The sequence below is a fragment of the Megalobrama amblycephala genome, linkage group LG23 (assembly GCF_018812025.1).
Source record: "Megalobrama amblycephala isolate DHTTF-2021 linkage group LG23, ASM1881202v1, whole genome shotgun sequence".
In the NCBI taxonomy this organism is placed as follows: Eukaryota; Metazoa; Chordata; class Actinopteri; order Cypriniformes; family Xenocyprididae; genus Megalobrama; species Megalobrama amblycephala.
Window position 1 is genome coordinate 20,211,499 of NC_063066.1, and position 26,751 is coordinate 20,238,249.

Here is a 26,751-nt window from a genome sequence, read left to right on the forward strand (position 1 = left end):
AATGTGTATTTGTAAGAAAAATATCAATATTTACAACTTTATAAATTAAAATAACGGACGGATGAATAAAGTCCACTTGCGCCAAATGAGTAATCCTCTGACGTGATGTATGATGCAGGTTGTTGGAGTATTATAACCTTAGACGTCTCTCACGGTACTAACAAATAAGGCTGTGCAACAAATTTAAGCTCCTCTTCTCTTATATCGAAATCCTCTGACATTTCTCTTTAAAAATGATCGTTTCAGACTTATAATCCGTGACCAGTGATTTGTTTTGCTCTATCCTCCGTGTCTCCGCATTCGTCATTACGTTGTGCGTCAGGTCAAAGGATACTCTTCCGCCACAAATCGACTTGCACATTCTGCATACGGTCATCCGCCGGAAGCTAGTTATTTGAATTTATAGTTTTAAATATGGATATTTTTCTTTCAAAAAGCATCACTTCGCTTCAGAAGACATTTATTAAGCCTCTGGAATCATATGGATTACTTTTTTTTAAGGATGGATGCATTATTTTGGGCTTCAAAAAGTCATATACACCTAGGATGGCTTGAGGGTGAGTAAATCATTGGATAATTTTCATTTTTGGGTGAACTATCACTTTAAAAGAAACAGTTCAGCCAAAAAATGACTGTTCATACCTGGCAATCTCAAAAAAAAAAAAAGAATGTGAATGTGATGTCGATATCGATAATTATTGATATTTTTTTATGACCCATTTAAAATAAGGACCAGGAAAAAAATATATTAAACATTTTTATTTTAAACTTAACCTTCCTCTGATCATAATCCCCTCAGTTATTAAGACAGAAATGTCAACAACCATGGAAAACTCAAATAATTAAAACGTAAACATAAGTCTAAAGTAGAGTGACCACCCGTCCCGTATTATGCCGGACAGTTCCGAAATTAGGAGCTTCCTTCCACAAGACTTAAGTGGTGTCCCACATTTCATTTATGTCTGTAATTTTTTTTCATCCCTGAAATTACAATACCACAGTAAGAAATACAGTTTTTATTATGAGCATTTAAAAATCTATTTGTGCAGCCGTCATATTCTAGCTGTGAAAATAACAACCAGCACAATCATAGAGAGAGGTTTTCCCGCTGATGACAACAAAGTCGGTAAACACAACTACACCAGCGAGGATTTCATCTTCCATACTGGATTAGACCCTCAAGAGCTACTCAAAGCTGCCCAAATCGAGGATTTAAAGCATGTAATCATCCATCCTGATGTTAAATATTTCCAACGAACTGCGGCGATCAAGCGCCACACACGGAAATGGTCGAGCACCTACGGAAAAACGAGATATTCTCCATTTGTTTTAACAAATTCAATATTGCGAAATTCAGACATGACTTTCTTCTCATGTTAATATTTCATTTAATGCGGGTTCTATGGCGTTATTATATTGAAAAATGTCGAGAGCGCATCAAATGCGCGAGCAATCTCTCCACTCACAGGCGGATTCCCTTGCACAAAACTGGACGCATGCGCACTCTCGCTCAGATATTATCTGTACATGAATTCAATTACATAAATAATTGAATGTGTGAGGATATTAATAAATAAAGAAATAAAACGAATGTTGGGGAAAATAATGGGCCCTATAATACACCCGGCGCAATGCGACGCAAGGCGCAGCGAAAGTGTGTTTGCTAGTTTGCGTCCGGCGCCGTTCGCGTTTTCCCGTTCAGCGCCACGTCCTTAAATTAGTAAATGCATTTGCGCCAGTTAGTGCGCCCATGGGCGTGCTGGTCTAAAAAAGAGGTGTGTTCAGGCGCATTGCTGGCGCATTGCTATTTTAAGGAGCTGAAAATAGACTGCGCCATAGACCAACTCAAACCTGGTCTAAAGTCTAAAGTCAATGGAGCAATATTTTTTTTGTTAGAGCGCGTTGGTAGAAACTGCGCCTCTGGGCCCGTCCACAGTGCGCGGTGACTTTGGTTATTACACACAGGGATGCGCATCACACAAACATGCCAAATATTAAAAACAAAAGGATTACAGTGTAAAAGAATATTATTGTGTAGGCTACATAAATATAAAAATGTAATGATGAATAGTCATTGCGTGTATTAGAATTAGGCTACCTATTTTCGATTCAGCCTATTACTACTTATAATGATGAACAAAATTGGCTAATTAATTGAACAATCGTGCCAATACACACGCATATATATTAACTGACTCATCGCGCGGAGCTATTTGAAAGCCTGCATCCAACGCAGACGACTGAAAGATTGACTGGCCACTTAACAGGTAATTTCAGCAAAACATCACTTGTTGAACTCCTCAGTTGAATCGGTGTGTTTAATAAGTCAGTGTATTTTATAATGTTACGAATTTTCAAATTGTTCGTCATATCGGTTTCTTCTCTTGAAAAGCGTTCAGCTTTTCTGCCAACAAATTCCGCCATGTAAATAGCAATCCGCCATGGCGCGAGCGCATCTCGCTCTTAAAGGGAATGGGAGATGACACTCTGATTGGTTTATTGAACGTTACGCCCATTACTCATTAAGAGAATAGGGACAACCCATTTCAAAAATGCGCCCCGGCGCACGGACCGTTTTTCCGTCGTTAAAATAGCAAAAGTGGATTTGGACACGCCCTGAGTGCACCTGCGCTGTGCGCTTTACACTTTGCGTTTAGATCGTTAAAATAGGGCCCATAAACCCTAAACTGAAAGTTGACTTTTTTTTTAACTGTTTATTCATTTTTGAATGTAACTCCATATTTATTTTTCCTTGGCACAACATGCTAATGAGAGGGTGTAAATCAAACATCAGAAGGCGGTCTCTATGCCTCCATTGGCTGACACTGTTGAAAATAGTAGTCTGACAGACGCAATGACTGATCATTGGACAGAAGATACTGTTACATGATTGGCTGTTAGCGTGTCACTCCTTAAGTTGCTAGTAGGGCTGAACGATATTCTGTTTTAACATCGACATCGCGATGTGCGCGTGAGCGATAGTCACATCGCCGGAACATGCGATGTGAAGGGTAGTAGCCCATGGTGTATTAAGAGAACGGTAGCACACAGTAAACACGAGTTTGTTGTATGGCTTGTTGCTGGGGTGACAATGCACGTTCCGCGTGCCTGCACAGTGATTGGTTCGCTGTGCCGCTGCTCACCGCTCACAGCCAACATTCACTGCTAAAAATGCGCGACGAAGAGGATCCGCATCAAAAAATTATTTTGTACCAAAAAGAAAGTCGAAATCATCTATTTGGGACTATTTCGGCTACAAAAAGGAGGATGTTGACCAAAAAGAGGTACTTTGCATGGAGTGTCATAAAGTTGTGGCCACAAAACAAGGAAACACCACCAATTTGTCTGATCACTTAAAACGGCACCACAAAGATCTTTACGACGAATACAAAGTCAAATCTGGATGTCAACCAAAGCAAACAAATATTTGTGATGCCTTTGCCAGTGTAACACCTTACCAGAAAGGCTCTCAACGACAGAAAGAAATAACAGACGCAATAACGTTTCATATCGCTAAAGATATGTTGTCATAGTAGTGGCAACATCGTCACTTGCCAACGAACCTGTCTCAAGCCTGCAAAGGTTGACAGACTTGTGTTCTTAGCTAAAAACCTTGAGTAAGCAAAGCATACAGCATACATAAGCATGCATGATCATGATCATGCTAAAGAATACTCAGTTTAGAAGTTTTATATCATTTTGTTTAGCCATGATTATGATGATGACCAACACTGTTTTATTTATTTTAAGTTATATTGTTGTAAACCAATCAGGGGGGTTGGTGTAAAGCTGCTGTTTTATTAGGGGCCAAGCACCGAAGGTGCTTAGGCACCTATTGTTATTGTTGGCGTTCCGTACGCTTATTATTATTCTTCCGCTTCTTCTTCCGCTCTTGAAGTCTATGGCAGCCCATAGAACCGCTTGCGGGAAAGTTGTGAAATTTGGCACACAGTTAGAGGACAGTCTGACCTTTGACCATAGCAAATTTGGAGTCTCTAACTCAATCCCTCTAGCGCCACCAGCTGTCCAAAGTTGCACTTATGTTTATGTTAATAACTTTTGAACCGTAAGGGCTAGAAACAAAATTCTTTTTTCCCCTGAGTCCTTGGCTCAAGACGAATCGAATGTACCATATGACGTCATTTTCCGTCATGAAAATTTTTCCGCCATTTTGAATTTTCTGATAAACCTACTTTTTCGAACTCCTCCTAGATCGTTACTCCGATTTTCACGAAAATTGAACCAGATCATCTTCAGAGAATGCTGACAAAAAGTTATGGAATTCAAGTCGATTGCTCAAACCGTTTTCGAAAAACACACGATCGAATTGTACATAGCGCTTGCGAAAATAGAAGTAAGGCTGTATCTCTGTAACACTTTATCATATTCAGACCAAACTTGGTACATGTCATGACAAGCATGACCTGAGGCACCATGCAGTGTTTCGGCGCAGTGCCACCTACTGGTGCGGAGATATGAAAAATTGATATTTTTGCTTAAAACTTTGATGGGTTTGTCCTAAAATCATAAATTTGGTCTCGTTGGATTCGGGGAATCATGCCGAGTCGAATGATATCCAATTTTCCCACTTCGGCCATTTTGGCTGTCGGCCATTTTGAATTTTGTGCTAAAATGCTGTATTTTACGAACGCATTAGCGTATCGTGACGAAACTTGGTATGGGTCATCAGCACAATGCCCTGAAGGAGCCTGAGAAGTTTCGGACCAGCGCCACCTTGTGGTCAAAAGTTATAACAAAATGTATAAAAATGATAATAACTTTTGACTGTATTCACCAATTGTAATGAAACTGGTCTCAGTAGATTCCTTGGGTCATGCTGAGAACATAGATATCAAATTTGCCATAGTCAGCTAAACTTCCTGTCCGCCATATTGTTTTTCTTTAAAAACCTACTTTTTCGAACTCCTCCTAGACCGTTGCTCCGATTTTCACCAAAATTGAAACGTGTCATCTTCAGACTTTGCCGACAAAAAGTTATGGATTTCAAGTCGATATGTCAAACCGTTTTTGTATACCAGAGCAAAGAATTTGAGGCATGATGCAAAAACGACTCTTGAAGCTGTATCTCTTCAGTGCTTTGACATATTGACACCAAACTTTGCAAGTGTCATTGTCACCTCACTCTGACCATAACACAACAATTTGGACACAGCGCCACCTATTGGTCGAAAGTGATGAACCAGTAAATCCTAATTTTTGATCATTTTTCAGCTCTTTTGCCTAAAATGATCTTAATAGGTCTTTAATTGCTCACTGTTGCATTTGGTCTGATGCTCACAGCCATGTTGGCTGGCTTCTTGTGCCCTTTTTGTGCTTGGCCCCGTAATTGCTGCTTGCAGCTATATTTTAAAAATGTGTCTGCTTTTGTGTTTACAGAAATGTTCTAATTTTGGAATAAAATATTAAGTGACCTTTTTGTCACTTGTAATGAAGCTTGCTTATTAGTGAAATTATTCATATCATGGAATGGTAATTATTGACTTTAGCCTGGATTGATGGCTCTCAATATCGCAATATATATCGTTGGGAAAAAAATATCGCAATGTAATTTTTTTCCAATATCGTGCAGCCCTAGTTGCTAGGTTATCTGCTTTGGTGTTCTACAGAAAAATTAACAGCATACAGGTTTGGAATGAATAATGGTTCTTAAAACATATTACCACTTACGTAATTAAAAAAAAAACCTCGAAAGACATTTTTAGAAGCTGTTCATTTTTGTAGAAGAATTTATCCTAGTGGTATAATTTTATGGCAGGTGTGAATATTATGGGATGATAATGCACTGTCAAAAGTCTTGAAATAAGTATATATAGAACCTGAGGAGGTCCAGAAACCAAGAGCAGGACAGTCAGTGCTGACTGACAATGTGAGGACACCAAATGCATGCAGAAGGAAAGTGCATATTTCTTGCAAAGTTTTCTGTACAATATATTACCTTTTCTTTTTTTCATTTTATGTAACTTTGCTCACCTTGGGTAAAATTATATATTAATTAGAACTACATAATAAAATGTCAATTTTATCTTTTAGTCGATCAAGAAAATAGGCTGAAAATATTGGTCAAAAATAGAAACAGCAACAGATTGGATAAGAGCAGTTTTGTCACATATTGTCACAGTTGTCTTGTTAGTTTCTGTTCTCATGGACTTTCAGTTTGTTTTCATTTGTCACATGTCGTCTTTGCTCATTTGCCGCCACTCATCAGTCACCATGGACACTAACTATTCATCACAGCTGTTCGCCTTTTGAGTTAATCATCACCGTGTGTTTAAGTTCCTTCCTCAGTTCTGTTGGTTGTCAGATTTTGTTGTGTTGATGTTAAGACACACTGTCTCACATGTTGGCTTGTTATCTCGTTTCATCTTCATCTTCACTGGACCTTAGCGTTACATATATGAGGTGATCCAGCTTAAGTCACATTAAATATAATGCCAGTCAGTACAATTGGTACTATGTCTTTCACTGACTTTCTAAGATGTTTATAGCGGATGCTGATTTTTAGAAGGCGGCTGTCTGATTCTAAAATGGTGAACATGGTTTGTGTAACATTAGCAACACATTATTAGCTGTTTGATAATGTAGTCAAGGCAAAGGCTAATCATATCAATTACCATTATGTGTCCAACGTTATAGAGATAATGCATAAAACACATTACCATTCTGATACATCGACTTCTAGACGACCCTGTATAATTCGCTCTTCCACTTCTTCTTCTGAATTAGTCTCTGGTTCAAACATATGTGACTGAATTAATCCAATATTTCCACTTGTCATTGTGTAGTGTTTACTACAGTTGACAGAGTGGATCAGGTAGTCCGAGCTGGTGTGACTGAGTGGAGGCGGGGACTAATTTACATATTCATGGTTCTATGAATGCTAAATGAAGCAAGGATATAAAGTTATATTCAAGCTATTTTAGGGCATGAAGAAATTATTTTCACTGGAAAAAAATTCTTAAATACAGTACAGTCCAAAAGTTTGGAACCACTAAGATTTTTAATGTTTTTAAAAGAAGTTTGTCTGCTCACCAAGGCTACATTTATTTAATTAAAAATACAGTAAAAAACAGTAATATTGTGAAATATTATTACAATTTAAAATAACTGTGTACTATTTAAATATATATGACAAAGTAATTTATTCCTGTGATGCAAAGCTGAATTTTCAGCATCATTACGCCAGTCTTCAGTGTCACATGATCCTTCAGAAATCATTCTAATATGCTGATTTGCTGCTCAATAAACATTTATGATTATTTTCAATGTTGAAAACAGTTGTGTACTTTTTTTTTCAGGATTCCTTGATGAATAGAAAGTTCAAAAGAACAGCATTTATCTGAAATACAAAGCTTCTGTAGCATTATACACTACCGTTCAAAAGTTTGGGGTCAGTAAGAATTTTTATTTTTATTTTTTTGAAAAGAAATTAAAGAAATGAATACTTTTATTTAGCAAGGATGCATTAAATCAATCAAAAAGCAGTAAAGACATTTATAATGTTACAAAAGATTAGATTTCAGATAAACACTGTTCTTTTGAACTTTCTATTCATCAAATAATCCTGAAAAAAAATATTGTACACAAATATTTTGTACAATTGTACACATTAAATGTTTCTTGAGCAGCAGATCAGCTTATTAGAATGATTTCTGAAGGATCATGTGACACTGAAGACTGGAGTAACGATGCTGAAAATTCAGCTTTGCCATCACAGGAATAAATTACTTTGTGAAATATATTCAAATAGAAAACAGTTATTTTAAATTGTAATAATATTTTACAATATTACTGTTTTTACTGTATTTTTAATTAAATAAATGTAGCCTTGGTGAGCAGACGAAACTTCTTTTAAAAACATTAAAAATCTTAGTGGTTCCAAACTTTTGGACTGTACTGTATGTCAAAGATTAGTTTTAATAGATAAAATAATTTTAATGAATAAAATTATTTTTTTTAGGGGACTTTAATTGTGTATGGTGCAGTTCACCCCTCTAGTGACATTCTATTTGGAGCTGTTAATGTCCTCGGACTGGGAATTATGCGTTTTCGTCAATGCCGAAATTAATCTGCAGCAGTTATTTGGTACAGGTTGGAGCTCTTAGAAAATCCCTATCTTACAAGCTGTAATTACGACTGCAACAAGGATATGAACGCCTTTTACGAACGTACCTGTATTTTGCCATATTGAAATTATGTGATCTGCGGTGTTTTAGTAAACTGAACCCTCTATATATGCTAGCGTAGTATTATTTGATTATGCCATGAGTAAACATTAGACAATGGAACACACTTTTGTAATGATTTACCAGTGGACACAACAGGAGAATTGAGATCTGTACAGCTGAAGAAGCTGAAAAGTTCTGAAGCCAGAAGGCCGACAAAAACAAAAAGTGAGTGCAATATGGCATTCTTAGACTGGAAAGATTTGATGACTGAAAAAAAAATAAGATTATGCCCAAGTTGCTGCTTTGCTGTTGGGGGAATTTATTACTGCGTAAACCGCTCTCTAAAACTCACTAGAATCAGTGTAATTTTCCAGAAAACTTGAAAGATGGCATTATAGTATCAGTAATTCAAGTACACACAAAAAAAAAAAAAAAAAAAAACAGTGATGCTAATGCTAGCTAAAATTACATAATATCACTTTAACTCTTTCCCCGCCAGCATGTCCCCATAGCTTTATGCATCCTTTTTTTTTTTTTTTTTTTTTTTTTTATTAACACTGGGTAAGTTTCAATGGAAAAAAACAACAATTTGAACAAAAAGCTACAACGTGCATAAATACTACAACATGTGCATAGGCAGCCACCTACTCTTGACGAAAAAAGGCAAGGCGCATCTCAAACGAGCCTAATATTTCATCCATACAATTTCATTATTACTGTGATACAAAAATTAAAATGATCACACAAGTACTTCAGATATAAACACAAGTTTAGTTCAGATATAAACACTGATGTCTACAGTGGCGTATAAATAGAGTAAATTGCCTTTTGAAAGTAACATGGCGCTTCAATTAAAGATTGTCTCAATTTTATCAACACCAGTAGGTGTCGACAAGTGACTTAAATTCATCCAGTAATGAACCTTCCAGGAATTAAGTCTTTACGAGTCATTGAATCATTCATTCAAACCGATTTGTTTAAAATAATTAATTCAAATGAATAATATATATATATATATATATATATATATATATATATATATATATATATATATATATATATATATATATATATAAATTTAATAGACTGCAGCAATTAACATTTTGTCAGAACTTATAAATTGTTATTTTTTTGTTTTAGTTGTCTATTTGAAATCATGGGATAATCGTGATATCTATTTTTTCTCAATTTAACCAAAATCGTATACAGTTTGTGAAAATGACAACATTAAATACAATTACAAAATGTTACAAATATTTGTTAAATATTTATCAAAGGTTCTCATATTTATTGTGTATTAGCTTTGTAATGTGTTTCTGTAAAGTCATAATTTTATTATAATACTGTTTTGATCTGTTTGCTATTTACAATACTACTATTTGCTGTTTTTCTTGTAGTTTTTGGTGAATTGTTTTAGGGTGTTAATTTCAATTCTACTTTGACCACTGATATAGTAGCCCCAGTTTCCATTTCAGATATTGGGTCATCTTACCAAAAATTGATCTTTTAAAATTACACTTTTCAGTATCAACCAAGAATTTTCATTTGACTGCATCACTAACATTTATTTTAATATGCTCTCTGACATTGTCCTCTGAAGCACCTTTGCAGTCTATGTTTTATTCAGCACAGATTACACATATTGATGGCATCCAATTATTAAGAGCTTATGCATAAGACATCAGGCCATTTGAAATAGTTTGCAGAGGAAGCACAGCATCCCAGTGGATCTCTGAAGTCATTGTGAAGTCATCAAATCGATCATCAGTAAAACCGTCACAGCGTAAATGGAGAAATACACACATGAATCAAAATCAGCCCAGTAAGGTCACACATACAATTCCTCAGAGAGAAAAAGACATAAAGGCAGAAATTCCCAGGACATGTCTAAGAGAGGAAAACAGCTGTAGACAAGCGGAGAAAAAGGCATTTCTACATTTGCGAGGTGTGAGGTTGAAAGGGAGAGTGCCGTAATGATCCGCCGCTTCAGTCACATGCAGTTGACTGCCGTGTCCCTGCCGTGTCAACATAATCCGTCCGAGACTTACAGTAGCAGGCTAGGTGACAGCCCAGAAAGGACTTAGTGCCCTTGTAACTGTCAGCGTCTCTGTGGACTGGCACCTAGCAAGGGCTTATCCAACTCACAGGTTTGTCAGGCCTTAGCAGAACCCAGAGCATCTCTCTAATGTGCCCAACGCTGCACAGACAGCTTAACGCCTCTCATATCCAAACCATGAGGGAAATCCTTTTACTATTGCTTTTGTGAGTGTACAATGTGCAATTTTGTCAGCAAATGCTGAATAAGAGAGATCATTATTCAAAATCATTTTAAAATGCTAACCTTGTATTACATACAAGAACAGTGACTGTTCTACTTCTACTGCTGTTCTACTACTGAATACTGTACAGTACAGGCTTACTGTACTTTATACAATTTTAAACAGTAAATTAAACCATTAGCCAGTATTCCATAATACATTTTCAGTACAATGCGAAAGGCATTAATTGTTATTTGCTGCTCAATTATGGCCAAAATCCTAATCATAATTATTTTACATCATTAGGAGTCGTCGATATGACCAAAATCTGTTTTTCTTTCATGATAGTGATATCCCACAGTAGTCTGCATTTTATGACAGTCATGTTACATGATTTAAATGATTTGGCTGTTAAGTTTGTGCTTTTAATAGAAGTGAAAGTGCACTGCTGTAAAGGAAAGGAATGGAATGTGGTGCAATGGTCATGTTTTCATAATCGTTGGAAGCCAAAATTGGAACTAAAATTCATGTTACCATCACATTATATCAGAGGTTGCATTAACCGAAAATTATCCGTCATTGACGGAATTTTTTTATCAGAGACGGAAAAATCTGAAGGCCGTCCGTCACGTTGACAGATTACACTGAGGGTGATCTATTGTAAATTGTAACTGTAATTCCCACCCGTCCAGTTGGTGGCGAGTGCGCTCCAATGTAGCAGCAGAGCTGGATCCAGAACAAAAATTAAACTGGCACGAATCTTTCGCTATGTGTTTGATAACGCACAGGCGAGTACCCAGAAGCTATCTATCACGCCACATTAAAGAGCGCCACAACGGTATTTATTGCTTGAATTTCTTAATGAAATGGACAAAATTTGAAATCTGAGATTTAGTTCCATATCAAAAGCAACACAAAGCTTTAAGTCTATTGCGATTTATTGGATGGGAGGCGCACTATGTACTGTTTCATTCATCAACTGAAAACAGCGTATAGCCTTCCAAAAGATCGACTGTGATTTACGAATCGATATTGGTCTCATGAATGTGACCAAAACAGCAAGGAGACATTTTAATTGTTTATTAATAAAGTAATGTTTTCTGAATCAGTGTCGGCTACAAAGATGAAGTTGACATTAGCCTACTGACTCTCATCAACCTCCTCATAGTGGACGCGCTAGAGAGAGAATGCACATTTCATTCAGTTTAGTCTACATAATCAGAATAGCCTATTTCTTTTAGTTTTGAATTATTTCGTTTTCGTTAAACGAAATTCCAGTAAAACGCGTTCCAGTTCACGCGCAAGTGATCGCGCCCGCGCCTCCATGTCATGATTATATTTTCTGCTATATTTGCTTCTTATTTATTACATCCAGGCATTTGGTTAATGAAACATTGATTAAAATTAAAACACAAGTTTTACAAAACGAAATTCACTTTAAAGAAAGGCTTTCTACAAAACAAAACTTAATGAAGTGGTCAAAATCATGTCTGATCCACTGCATGTCTCCCGATATATTGATCATCTTATGATGCATCTTACTCACTTTTTATAATCAAATAGATGATTTTAAAACATAACATAGGACTATTTAAACATAAATATGATACTACGTTTTCTTTAATGGCTACCAACACGTAGCCAGTACAGTACAGAGAAATTTTGCGTGTGAATTACCTGTCATTTTAATTTTCATATTTTAATTATAATAACACATTTAATTGCTTTTATTTTTGTTATGATTTTAAATCGTAAATTGTCAGTGGAAGTAGCTTTCAGTTAAAACAGCTCAAACATGCATTAAGCCTTGTCCATGAAACTAGGGCATCGTCAGCTAAAACTTGACTAAACAAAAAGGGCAAGGTTGACTAAATGTGGTAAAAACTAAAAGCTACATTTGACTCAGGAATAAGACTAAATTTAAAAATAGCTGATGAAATTAACACTAGTAGATATCACGAGTAAAAAATATAAAAATCCTTATCAAATTAATCCTTCAAAACTAAGGGTGCACTGTATCCCAAAATGTAATGTGCTCAAGCTTCCATTTTCAATGTAGTAATAACTCTCCTTACTGACTCCTGGAAAGTAAATGTACCAGGTATCAATGTATTTCAACAATGATGCCTGAATGTCTCTCACATTATTAAACATGGAATGTAGTAGGGGTGGGAGAAATATGATTGACAATTTTTATTTTTAATCATCATTATGATGAAAAATTTTATTTTTATGCTAATTCACTCAGGGGTTTGTTCCATTTGAATGTGATCATGTCAATCACTGTACCTTCACAGACTTCACCTTCCACTATAAGGGGCTTTTCCATTTTTTTTTTTTTTTTCTCTATGTAGACCAGGGCTATTGAATTCCGTTCCAAAAGGCTACGACCCACAGAGATTAGTTTCAACCCTAATTACACACACCTTCCTGTAATTATCAAGAAATCCATGGAGACCTTGATTAGTTGGTTCTGATGTGTTTAATCAAGGTTAGAACTGAACTCTGCAGGTTATGACCCTCCAGATCTGTAGACATCTTTGACCATTACACTCATGCATCGTGTCTTTTGCAGCATTTCACATGTGAGCACAGCATCAAGATAAAAGAAGTTCAACTTTTAAAACGCATATCTTGAGACACGTGCTCAAGGTATCTGCCAAAAATTGCAAAATGATTGCATGATGCAAATTTATGTCAGTACAATCAAGGGATTGTATTGAGTGCCAAAATGCTACATGCATAGAAAATGCAGTAACAGTTTGGTTTGGGGAACACATATTCACTATCAGCTACGACTTTTGCCTCAATAAACTCTTAATTTACTGCTTATTAATAGTTAGTAAGGTAGTGGTAAGGTAGTTGTTGTAGTGTTTAAGTCTAGGTATGGGGTAGGATTTAGGGATGTAGAATATGGTCATGCAGAATAAGGCATTAATATGTGCTTTATAAGTATTAATAAACAGCTAATATGCAAGCTAATAAGCAACTAGTTAAAAGTGAGAACCCATACCAAAGTGTTACCAAAAATTCTTTACAGCGCATGCATAATTATTAGGCAAGTCGATATTCTGATCACTTTGCTAAGGTCAAGATTTCTGAAACCTGAACCCCACTTAATAAGAATCACAAGCTGACGTGTTGTGAAATACATGAAGACTGTTTTTTTAAAGGCTTTATAGACAGAGAGGTTGACTCTTGAGGAACCAGCACCACTGTTTGAAGAATTTATCTTCCAGAATCTGGCAGTATGTTTTGGATGATCATTTTAAGTCCATCACCCCACCTTGAAAGGTCCGTCTTCCTCATTGTTAGTAGCAGCTCACACCATGATTCCCTCGCCACCGCTGCTGTTGTCTGACTTGAACTCCTGGTACAGTACTTCAAGAGTTACTCTCAACCTATCTGTCTATAAAACTTTTTTAAAAATCAGTCTTCATCTATTTCATGACACTTCAGCTTGTGATTAATGTGGAGGACACCTTGCAAAGTCTCTGAAAAGTCTCTGGCAAAGTCTCTGACACCCTGCACTTCTGGAGACTCCAAGCAGTTTGCAGTTATGGGAAATGGTGACACTGGAGACTAAGACCCTGTTTACACCTGGTATTAAGATGCATTTTGGTTGATCATATCACAAATGGACAATGCTAAATACAGGTGTAAATGGGGTATAAAACGTTTTGAGCTTGTCCACTTTCAGCCACTTCCAGAGGTAGTCGAAAACGCATTTGACCGGATTGCTTTTGTAGTGTAGACTCTCATGTGGTTGAATGTGTTCGAACAGCCACAAAAGTGAGGGTTGCATTTCAAATGTAGCTCAACACTAAACCAAATACATCATGAGGTTGCCGGTCCATTTCTGAATTGAATATAAACTTTTATTGTTTGTTTTTAAATCTCCGAATGGGCTGGCACCAAAGTATCTGGAGACTGTAGTGAACCGATGTTCCTCTATTAGGCCCCTGAGATCTTCTGACCAGCTTTTTCTAGTGGTTCTCAGATCTAGACTAAAACTACGAGGAGATCGGGCTTTCTCAGTAGCTGCTCTAAAGTTATGGAACTCGCTGCCCTTTTCTATTAGATCCGCTCAGACAATTTCTAGCTTTAAATACTTGCTAAAATCTTCATCTACTTAGTATGGCTTTTAAATTTTCGGGTGATTAATTCCTAGATGTGTTTGTGTTCTATGTTTTCTTGTTTTTTTTGTTGGTTTTACTCTTAGATGTGTATGTGTTTTGCATGCTTTATATTAATTGGGCCTTGTGTTTGTTTATTTTTAATGTACGGCACTCTGGACAACTTTGGTTGTATTGAAATGTGCTTTATAAATAATAAATACTTACAATACATCTTTTGACAGCATGGTGCTGTCATTCATCCGGACAGCTGCGGAATGAAGCAAAGGTTTTACCCAGATTTCCTATGGATTTCCCTGCAACTATTGATCAGTTCCCTGTATATAATGACACACAGCTCTTGAGTTACAGTGCAACCGGGGGCTCTCTGGCCTAAAGGACACCCGCAGGCTCTGGAGTAAACAGCAATTTACTTCTGGCTCAGCTAGCATAGGCTGGTGGCTTACCTCGCTGATTTACAGGCTGGCAAATACACTGAGGGAGCGCTCTATCTCAATAGGTCTGTTATCAATCTCTTCGTTATCCGACTGGATCAAGCGCTGCCCAGGATTGCAAAAGAGTGGGGATCAGTCCAATACGTGAATCATGGTCAGGCTAGCAGCCTGTGGACCTGCAATATAAGGCAAACAAGAGTTAGTGACCAAAGCAAAAGAAACGGTTATACTTAAACTGGAAACGTCAGTAGTAACTTGTAAAGAAAGTAAATAGATTTGGCAAAGGGTGTTTTTGAGCTGACAATAGCATATACATACATACATACATGCAGTACATATCCTTCACACTCAGTGCAGTCTTAACACATTTGTTGTTTACAGATCAGTAAATCTGTCAAGTTAATCTTCATGGCACGCTGTTTCTTCTGTCACGATGTCTAGGGACATTTTGATCTTTGCAGTCCACTTTGTCTTCAGTTTCCAAACTTCTCGTGTCAATGGCAATTTGCTACTCCTCTTTTTTCAGAACTTGCAATTGACCTTTCGCCAAAAATCCATTGCAGCATTTTGTCATTCCCTTGGGTAGTTGGGAAAGCACTCAAACAGCCATCACATGAGTTGCTGGCCAGAAGCAGGAACTCTGATGGGATTTTATAGCTTTTAACAGGAACTAGGAATGTGGCACATAAGGTGGGATGCTGTGTGGGAAGTGATAGGGGAGGCTTTTGAGAATTATGTTCATGTGGTGGCTGCCCTTGTGTATCATCTAAAGTAGTAGGTTCCTAACCCAAAATGGCTCACTTGTTTGTTCAGGTAGGTTGTGGACAGCAAGGAATGATCAGTAGCTTTAAGCTTCCATTAAATATGATGCTACTAAATCATGAATAACATAATAGGTATTTTATGTAAATAATAGCCTACTCAGACACTGCATTTGCATATATATATATATATATATATATATATATATATATATATATATATATATATATATATATATATATATATATATATATATATATGAAAAAAAAAAAACATAAGAAATGACATTTATTTAATATGACTGATATTATTTGACATGAACAACACAGACCGATGCACACAAATGTCCTTTTTTGTCTTTAGCTTATCACATACTAATGTATGGCTATCAAATGTCTGTCCCTAAAGGTAAGCATGATCAATATTGCACATATACTATGAATAATGTTGTTCTTTCTTGACATTTTTAACTCTGTGTTGCCTCCTCTTAATCGCTCAACCTCCTGTCAGTCTTCATCTATATCAGATAAACAAGAAATTACTGAATGCTTTCCCAGCTTCTTTCTTGCTGGAAACTTCCTGTACCGACATCTGTTTCCAAATCTAGTTTTTATTTTTTTTTTTTTTTTTTTTTCATTGAACACTGACAGTCAACTCTATTGTGTTAATTAATTATCATATGGCTCAACAGTCATGTTGTGCCAACACAGACTAATTTTACAGCTGGCATATGGACAGTATCAATATGTGCCAGCAAGAGCAGGACGGATGCCCATTCCCATTCCTTCCGCTATAATTTTACCATCATCCGTAGCATGCTGACCAAAGCTATTAATGCTACATCATAATCAAAATGGAACATGTGATTATCCAACTTTCTACTTGGATTTCCAACTTCAAAATGAGATTCAGAACTTCTTACTTGGAAAACTGCAACAAAATCCAACTTGGTCTTGGGAAGTTGGTCTTCCAACTTGAAACTGTGGATGACATTAAACGAGCTTGGCAACACACGGGTATATACACACAATGATAAACAATAATTTGTATGCAGCTGATTGCAATTGCAAATGCATAAAACACTGTAAACAAGCTCTGTGGTTGATAATTTTGCACGTGCAAAATAAACACTGTGTACCATCACTCATCCTATTTGGTTTGGTTTCCAGGAGATGTGGTTCTCTTTGTTGACATTTCTAAAGTGAATGCTAGAATTGCAATTTGTTTTTATATGTCATTTTCTGTGCGTCAACTAATGGAATGCATTTGTGGTCGGAAGTAGGAGATATAAAACAGAAATAGCCACATCTGACTTTGAACGGAACGCTGCATTATCCACATACATCCTGTATATGACAAAGCTCTGGGCGCTGTGCCTGCATGCTCTATTCTCAGCAATACAATCAATACAGGCCCTGCCTTCTGCTGCCTCATGCATTTCAAGATGTTCCAGTGAAGAACGATGAAACTGTTAGCTAAGCAACATACCAGAATGCTCTGACCAGGATACAATTTGCAATATGACACAGCTTATTGCAACCTGTAGCAACCAACTATAGGAATTTATATTAAATGTAATATTTCATTCCCGAAGTACATCTGCAAAAACTTTTCAAAAATTGTGGTAAGTGTATTGTGTGTACATTTGTAGGGCATGTGCTTTTATTTGCATTTTTTTTTTTTAAATAAAACTTTGAATTAAAATGTTATAGCTGTTATTATATTGCATGTTGATTTAAAGCCTTAAGTAGAGCCTTGATATTCTTACATTAAGTAATTTCAAGCATACATTACTCTCTTTTTTGTCTTTTTTTTTTTTTTTCTCTGTAGAGAATGCACATGGAGTATGGTATGGTGTGTGAATAAATTGGTTTAAACCTAGTGTTCAGAGATGGTAGTACTCTTTGACTTCAGTACATTGCCATGTCTTGGATTCCTGTCTTTCACTTTGAAACCTGTCCCCAAACAAGCGCCAAACCTTCTGCCCCAACCTCTCATGTCAATTGGTTATACATGCAAAACATACTTTAAAGGGTTATTTACAAATGGCATACATTAACTACTGAATTTGTTTTTTTGGGATCCTCATAAAGCTGAGACTACAAGTCAGTTTCGTACAAAAAATGCAGCAGTATGCTAATTTATTTATTGCATTGTTTCATCCTGCTGAAATATGTTTTTAGCACTTACCAGCAAATGACAAATCTAACGCATTTAGAGGAGAGGTTGTTTCAATTTGTTTTAAACCTCAATAAAGTCTGCAAATGTATACTGCCCAAGTTATACTGGCAGGAATATACACTGTATCTTAAAAATGTCATTCTCACATACACACAGACACACACACATACCAAGTACAGTACAGTCTCAAAAGGGAAACGTCAACCTGTATACATGCATCACAAAAATGCCGCTGTAGTGACTTTCTCACCTCATTTCAGAGGATATGATGTGTGTTTGAAAGATGCAAAGCAAGGAAAGGGCAGGCCATTTTATAAATATAATAGTGTAATTATAAATAACGGTAACACTTTACATTAAGGTCTCATTTGTTAACAATATTTAATGAATAAACTCTAAAGTATTTATTAACCTCTGTTAAAGTTAGTTGATAAACATGTTAATGTTAGTTCACAGTGTATTAACTAATGTTAACCAATACAACTTTTAGTCTTAAAAATGTAGCAATAATGTGATCAACATTAAGATAATTAAATGCAGTAGAATTAGTACTATAATAGTAGTATTGTTCATTCATTGTTAATATTAGTTAACTACATTAGTTAAAATTAACAAGTGGAACCTTATTGTAAAATATTAGCAACATAACTATGTTATTACTATATAGTTTTACATTATTTTAAATATTATATAATATAAATATGATAAACATACTAGTATAATTATATTACAAAAATAACTATATTATACTTAAAATAATATCAAATTATACATATGATAGTATCCACAATTGTTTTTTTAAATGTGTGACGCTCACACATTCTATGAAAGAACTCTTTTTGTGTTCCAAGGAAACTATGCAAGGTTGTGTAAATGATGACCAAATTTTTATTCAATGACTGATTGGTCTCCAAAACATCTTGAATATCTCTCCAGAGTGATGTTTAGGTGGTTAAAGGCACTACAGCGATGTTTCCTTATAAATGGCCCATGGTTTGAATATTTTAAAGGCAGTATGAAAATTGTAACCTTGGTGACAAGAGCATGAGTCATCCGAGGAAGAGTGGCATCATTTTGCCGTCTGAATATTTTGACAAGTGAAAGGGCTTTTTGAGTGCAGTGCACTAACATTAGGGTCATAATGTCTTTGCCCATCACTGCTTTCACTGTGTCAAATGTCACTGAGCAGTGACATAGCTTCAGGCTGCCCATGGTATTTTAAACTGACAGAGAACATTGGAGAACTCCAGTAGCAATGGTTACTACCTAGTCTCAGCAACTACTGTATAAATGAGGCTGTTGAATTGGGGGTTGAGCTAACTGAGGGAGGTAATTAGCAGTTAATTAGCAGCGCGGGTATATACTGGTGAATTCGCAGTTGGGTAATAGCAGCCATCAGCCTCTGGCAAAGATTCAGACAGGTTGAGACTCAAAAACAGGAGGAAGCTTCAATTCCATCACTATAATGGAAATAATATTGCATGTCAATCTTGGATGTTCACTAGAATTCAGAGGTGGGGTGAAAACCATCTAGCAACACCCAAACAACCACCCACAACCCTAAACATAACAATGTGCTAAAAACTAGAATTCAGAGGTGGGGTGACAACCATCTAGCAACACCCAAACAACCACCCACAACCCTAAACATAACAATGTGCTAAAAACTAGAATTCAGAGGTGGGGTGACAACCACCTAGCAACACCCAAACAACCACCCACAACTTCAAACATAACAATGTGCTAAAAACTAGAATTCAGAGGTGGGGTGACAACCACCTAGCAACAACCAAACAACCACCCACAACCCCAAACATAACGATGTGCTAAAAACTAGAATTCGGAGGTGGGGTGACAACCACCTAGCAACACCCAAACAACCACCCACTACCTCAAACATAACGATGTGCTAAAAACAAGAATTCGGAGGTGGGTGACAACCACCTAGCAACACCCAAACAACCACCCACAACTTCAAACATAACAATGTGCTAAAAACTAGAATTCGGAGGTGGGGTGACAACCATCTAGCAACACCCAAACAACCACCCACAACCCCAAACATAACAATGTGCTAAAAACTAGAATTCAGAGGTGGGGTGACAACCATCTAGCAAACACCCAAACAACCACCCACAACCCCAAACATAACAATGTGCTAAAAACTAGAATTCAGAGGTGGGGTGACAACCACCTAGCAACACCCAAACAACCACCCACAACTTCAAACATAACAATGTGCTAAAAACTAGAATTCAGAGGTGGGTGACAACCACCTAGCAACACCCAAACAACCACCCACAACTTCAAACATAACAATGTGCTAAAAACTAGAATTCGGAGGTGGGGTGACAACCACCTAGCAACACCCAAACAACCACCCACAACTTCAAACATAACAATGTGCTAAAAACTAGAATTCAGAGGTGGGGTGACAACCACCTAGCAACACCCAAACAACCACCCACACCTTCAAACATAACAATGTGCTAAAAACTAGAATTCAGAGGTGGGTGACAACCATCTAGCAACACCCAAACAACCACCCACACCTTCAAACATAACAATGTGCTAAAAACTAGAATTCGGAGGTGGGTGACAACCACCTAGCAACACCCAAACAACCACCCACAACTTCAAACATAACAATGTGCTAAAAACTAGAATTCGGAGGTGGGGTGACAACCACCTAGCAACACCCAAACAACCACCCACAACTTCAAACATAACAATGTGCTAAAAACTAGAATTCAGAGGTGGGGTGACAACCATCTAGCAACACCCAAACACCCACCCACAACCCCAAACATAACAATGTGCTAAAAACTAGAATTCAGAGGTGGGGTGACAACCATCTAGCAACACCCAAACAACCACCCACACCTTCAAACATAACAATGTGCTAAAAACTAGAATTCAGAGGTGGGGTGACAACCATCTAGCAACACCCAAACAACCACCCACACCTTCAAACATAACAATGTGCTAAAAACTAGAATTCAGAGGTGGGGTGACAACCACCTAGCAACACCCAAACAACCACCCACAACCCCAAACATAACAATGTGCTAAAAACTAGAATTCAGAGGTGGGGTGACAACCACCTAGCAACAACCTCCCACAACTTCAAACATAACAATGTGCTAAAAACCTCTCAGAACACACCCTGGCAACCACCCTCATCACTGTATTATCTTCATGGTGATGCATTTTGCATAGGTAAATGTCACTCACATTTTCTTGCATTAAAATTTAATATTTGCACAGCAATGAGTTCTTTTAGTTGTTTTTGAAAATGCCAGTGCCACTTGGTAGGTGAATTTAAGGAGAATATTAAACCAACAGGATATTTTCTACAGGTATTTAGACATGGATTTCTTCATAAGATTATGATTCATTCTAGCCTCCTACTGTGAGGGTTGCCTGGCTTTTATTTGGGTAAATGAAAGTAGGATTAAACAGAAAAGGTTTTATTTTTAGATATGTTCTATTTCACAGCCCGAGGATGCGATAGAAACAAAGCAAACTATTTTTGGCCGTAGGAGTTCCGATAACTTGTTCTTTGCTTCTCATTCAGTTGCATAAGTTTTACATCATGTGCCACCCACTGATAAGAAGATACTTTGGTTAGTTTGCCAGGGAGGGAAGGGCAGGTCAAGTTAGTATAAACTGACACTCCAAAGACCCTGTGTGGAATATACAGCACATTGTGTGCCCACTTTAACATTACCACCTACACTGAGAGAACAGGGTTATTGAACTTTCTAACTGGGGAAATGATTGTTGAATTCACAGTGAGTTGACACTTCATAGCATGTGCAGCCTTCTATAATTTATAACCCAGTTTCGCTTTGATTAAGGCTTCAAAATGAAAGCCATTGTCAAGATGAAGTCCGGGGTACATGAAACTTTCAGAAGTGCTCAATTTACCAGTCGAGCAGTCATGCTTTCTTTTTGCACTGTTATATTAGAGAGCACAGAAGATCATTTCTGTTGTTTATGATGCTTGGAGTAAAATCACAATTTTCAACTCTTTCCAATGGTTACAAAACAACTGGGACCAAAGGGTCAGGGTTTCCTTGTGGCATGGTTTTTCAAGTTGCATGTGGCACGCAAGTAATGGCCATTAAGATAAATTGAAATTTTAACGGTTAGTTCCAGGTATATTAGCCGTCCATGGCTGGGAAAATCACAGTCATTACTCCCAGCTTCACAGCATGAAAAAGAGAATACAAAGGTCTAGCAATAGCAAGATAATGGGTAAGTCATTGCAGGATAGTGCTTTGTTTGAAATAATTTATTTGAGACAGCACGTTATTTCTACACAGCTTTTTATGTGAGCAATCGAGCAAAAGGTGCCTGTCAAAATGTACTTAGACACCAAAATGCTTTTACTGTCATTAAAGAAAACCACTTTATTATCTTACACGAATGAACAGATAGAGCCAGATGCATTCGTCCTGATCTGAATATATACATCATCTCGTTTATTCACACATGTGTCCCTGAGGAAACACTCAACATGAATACATCCGCATTCATATATCATGGTGGCAGGAATAAAATGGAAAAATATGCCCAATGTCTATAAATCACTGCTTAATTTACTTTGCCCTGCCAGTTTTGAGAATTCACTGCCTTTCTACTTGGAATTGAGAATGACCGTCCCAGCAACTCTCCAAAAGTGCTAGTTGGTGTGATGAAGAAAAGAAAACATAATCTTGATGGATTTCATTTCTACCCTTTTTAACTTTCAACTTCAAGTTTTATGTATTTATATAGCACATCTAAAAATTACTTTGTTGCCCAAACTGCTTCACAATTTAGTTTAAAAAGAGTAACATTTGCCATGCCTATACACACACACACTTTGTAATGCACCAAAATAAATGCACTTTGAATTTGCCCAATGAGATCAGTTTACAAAGAAATGTTTCTGATACTTAAGATTCCCTTACTTCAAAAGCTAAGTTAAAAAGATGTGATTTCAGTGGAGACCTAAAAACTCAATAGATGGAGCCTGCAAAATAAAAAGGGGAAGACTCTTCCACAATTTAGGAGCTTTTACAAAGAATGTTTGATCACCATTTGACTTCTTGGATTGAGGAACAGCCAGTAACATTTTCTTTGAGAAAATTTTTAGACAGCCAAACTTTGACCTTATAGACCAACAGGGACTTCGAAGACTGCTTGTTCCCGAATTTCAGTGGTAAATATATATGTGTGTCATCTGCATACATATGGTAAGAAATGTCATAGTGACGGCAGATGGAGCAGGCACATGTACAGTATAATGAAACCAACATAGGACCCAAAATATAACCTTGACGGAGACCATATTTTAAAGGGACCACAGAGGATGTAGTGTTTGCAAAATAACAGAGAATGCTCTATCCTGTAGATATGATTTGAAACCATTTTAGCTTTCCCACGAATACTAAACTCACACTCCATACGATCTAAGAGAATCGAATAATCAACAGTGTCGAATGCAGCCCTGAGATCCAACATATTTAAAACAACTGCCAGTCCAGAATCAGCTGCTAATAAGTAATTCCCAACTTTTACCAGAGTGGTCTCTATATTGTGACCAGCTCTGATTCCAGATTAGAATTTATCCAGAATATCTTTCTCCAATTAAAAAAAGGGGGTAATTTGAGATAGAACAAACTTCTCTAAAACTTTGGATAAAAAATGGGCATTTAGAAATTGAACGAAACTTATACAACTCTGCAAGATCAAGATCATATTTTTTTCATTTAATTTAGGGGAGAAACCACTGCTTGTTTAAGACAGATTGGAACAACACCATTAATTAAATATATTCACAATAGATAGTAAACTAGGGCCCATAGTTACAAACAAAGCTTTTAAAAAATGGCAACCTTTACCCTCAAGTTTTAAAGGTGCCCAAGAATGCTTTTTCACAAGATGTATTATAAGTCTAAGGTGTCCCCTGAATGTGTCTGTGAAGTTTCAGCTCAAAATACCCCCTAGATTTTTTTAGATTAATTTTTTTAACTGCCTATTTTGGGGCATCATTAACTATGCACTGATTTTTTCAGCGCGCCGCCCCTTTAATTCGCGTGCTCCCTGCCACACGAGCTCTCGATTATATTACAGCACATTTACAAAGTTCATACAGCTAATATAACCCTCAAATGGATCTTTACAAGACGTTCGTCATGCATGCTGTATGCATGCTTCGAATTATGTGAGTAAATTATTTATTTTGATGTTTATATTTGATTCTCTATGAGTTTGAGGCTGTGCTCCATGGCTAACGGCTAATGCTACACTGTTGGAGAGATTTATAAAGAATGAAGTTGTGTTTATGAATTATACAGACTGCAAGTGTTTAAAATTGAAAATAGCGACGGCTCTTGTCTCCGTGAATACAGTAAGAAACGATGTTAACTTTAACCACATTTAACAGTACATTAGCAACATGCTAACGAAACATTTAGAAAGACAATTTACAAATATCACTAAAAATATCATGCTATCATGGATCATGTCAGTTATTATCGCTCCATCTGCCATTTTCACTGTTGTTCTTGCTTACCTAGTCTGTTGATTCACCTGTGCACATCCAGACGTTACTGGCTGCCCTTGTCTAATGCCTTTCATAATGTTGGGAACATGGGCTTGCATATGCAAATATTGGGGCGTACACCCTGACTGTTACGTAACAGTCGGTATTATCTTGAGATCCGCGTGTTTTCCGGAAGTCTTTTAAACAAATGAGATTTACATAAGAAAGTGAAAGCAATGGAGTTTGAAACTTAATGTATGTCTTTTCCATGTACTGAACTCTTGTTATTCAACTATGCCAAGGTAAATTCAAATTTTGAATCTAAGCACCTTTAACTTTGGGATCTGACAGAGGCCCTGCATACTGTATATCAACAGAACATTAAAGGCACAAATTACACAATTATTCCATTTTATGGATGCTGTTGCCTTGAGTATGACACTTTATTAATGTTCTTTAGGTTTTTGCATCATCATTTGGTAATAAATATGCATAAAAAATCAATATGGATGTAGTGCAGAGAGTGAGTGACTGACTGACTGACTAATGACTGGCTGCTGATTTGCTTTGCTTAAAAGAATAATTTCAAAACTAAAAATTCTGTCATCATTTGCTTACTTTTTTCAGTCTGTTGCTCACACGAAGCCATGTCATATGGCTTCAATCGTGCAGTTTAGTCCAAACATTGCATAGGCTACTTTTAGGTTTCTTTCATGGTGCTTCTGAGCCCTTTTTCAAGCTTGGAAGCTTTAGTTCACATTCATTGTAATTGTATGTAAAAGAGTAACCAGCATGGTCTTTTTTCCTAATACAGGCTTGAAACAACATCAGAATGAGTATATGATACCAGGGCAAACTATTCCTTTAAATCTGTATTGGTTTACTTTTACTCTTTTTTCTTGCCTACCAGATGAGCTGCATAAATGTGTGTTCCCAGCTGGGAATAAAGGATGGCTGTGATATGTGATGGCAAATGATAGGACTTATGAAAGGAACATACTTTGGCTTTGAATTATTGAGCAGTACATTCAAGGGACGCCCGTGTTGATTACGACACCTCAAAGAGCTGTAATGAAGTCATTTCTGCAAGGGCATGAATCGGATACATCTAAAATGTCAATATCAAACCAGGAAGACATATGGAAATAGACAACCTTATAATGTCCTTGAGTCTATAAAAACCAAGAGGTCTTTCCATCTGGCAGAATGCAAATCCCATTAGAGAGACATTATATTTAGATGTGCATTGTGTCATTGTATCCACTTTGCTGAGTATATACTTACCTTAAGTTGCTGTGGTAGGCTGTTCTGAAGTTAGAAACAATAATGGCATCCTCAAGATGTCTGTCACCTCTGCATTTAGAGAAAAGGAACAACAATGTGTTATAATACATTATTCTAAAAATGAAATATTGATAAAAACAGAATCATTTGGCTTTCAGTGAAAACACAATATTCATTGGAACAATCCTTTTGCTTTCATGGTCTTGTTGTGAATTTATATTACAGCAACTATGTGCACGTTAAAAAGACCCTGTTGAGAAAAGAAAAAAGCTGTTTTGCTGTAAGATAATTTCTTCTTCTTTTTCCAATAACATTCTTAATAATGGTCCCCAGCAAAACACATTTGAATTTGAATTTGAATTCGCCTACTAAATGCAAATGGTCTATATCAGCAAATATATTCTTGTTAGGGTAACTAAAGATGTCTTTTTTTCAGCAAATTATCAATTAGCAACACAAGAAAATTTCATTTGACGTAAATTAATTCCTGAACAGAATTTGATATGACATTTAATATGAAGCGAACTCAGCAGACTTTGTTTTGCAAAATATTCTCTTCTTCAGAAGCAATGATATCATGCAATTATGTAGTTTTATATAAATGCATGTGGACCTCAACACATAAACTTCAATAACTGTGGCAACCAACAAACATCATTAAGTAAAAAGATGAGCTCTTAACATCACCACACAACAAATAACCAACAGTGACAACAACAACAGCATAAATAAAGCCAGTAAACAGCAAAACAATAATCCTCAACAATAACTGCATCATTTATTCATGCATTTTGGGAGCTTGCAAACCCTCAACAAATCTACAAACATTCTTCAATATGTAATAGTAAAAGAACTTTGGACAATATTTAGGGGAATGCTGTTGGTCTAATGTGTTTTTAAATAGATTCAAAGTAATCCATTTCTGTATGTGACTCAAAAGTAAACATAATTTTCTTTTAATTTATTTACTGTATT

The 26,751-nt window shown here is 36.6% G+C and overlaps 1 long non-coding RNA gene across 3 annotated transcripts in view; it reads right to left on the reverse strand.

The window, feature by feature from the left end:
* LOC125259209 overlaps window positions 1-26,751 on the reverse strand; it is a 117,645-nt gene that overhangs the window by 84,337 nt on the left and 6,557 nt on the right. The window contains exons 3-6 of one of the 3 annotated variants that reach the window (XR_007182754.1): window positions 25,777-25,845; window positions 16,699-16,756; window positions 15,027-15,190; window positions 14,788-14,830 (exon numbers count right to left, since the gene is read on the reverse strand). This is a non-coding gene — a long non-coding RNA (uncharacterized LOC125259209). Of the gene's footprint in view, window positions 1-14,787; window positions 14,898-15,026; window positions 15,191-16,698; window positions 16,757-25,776; window positions 25,846-26,751 lie in introns of all 3 variants that reach the window. The other 2 variants (XR_007182752.1, XR_007182753.1) reach the window with 2 other exon arrangements.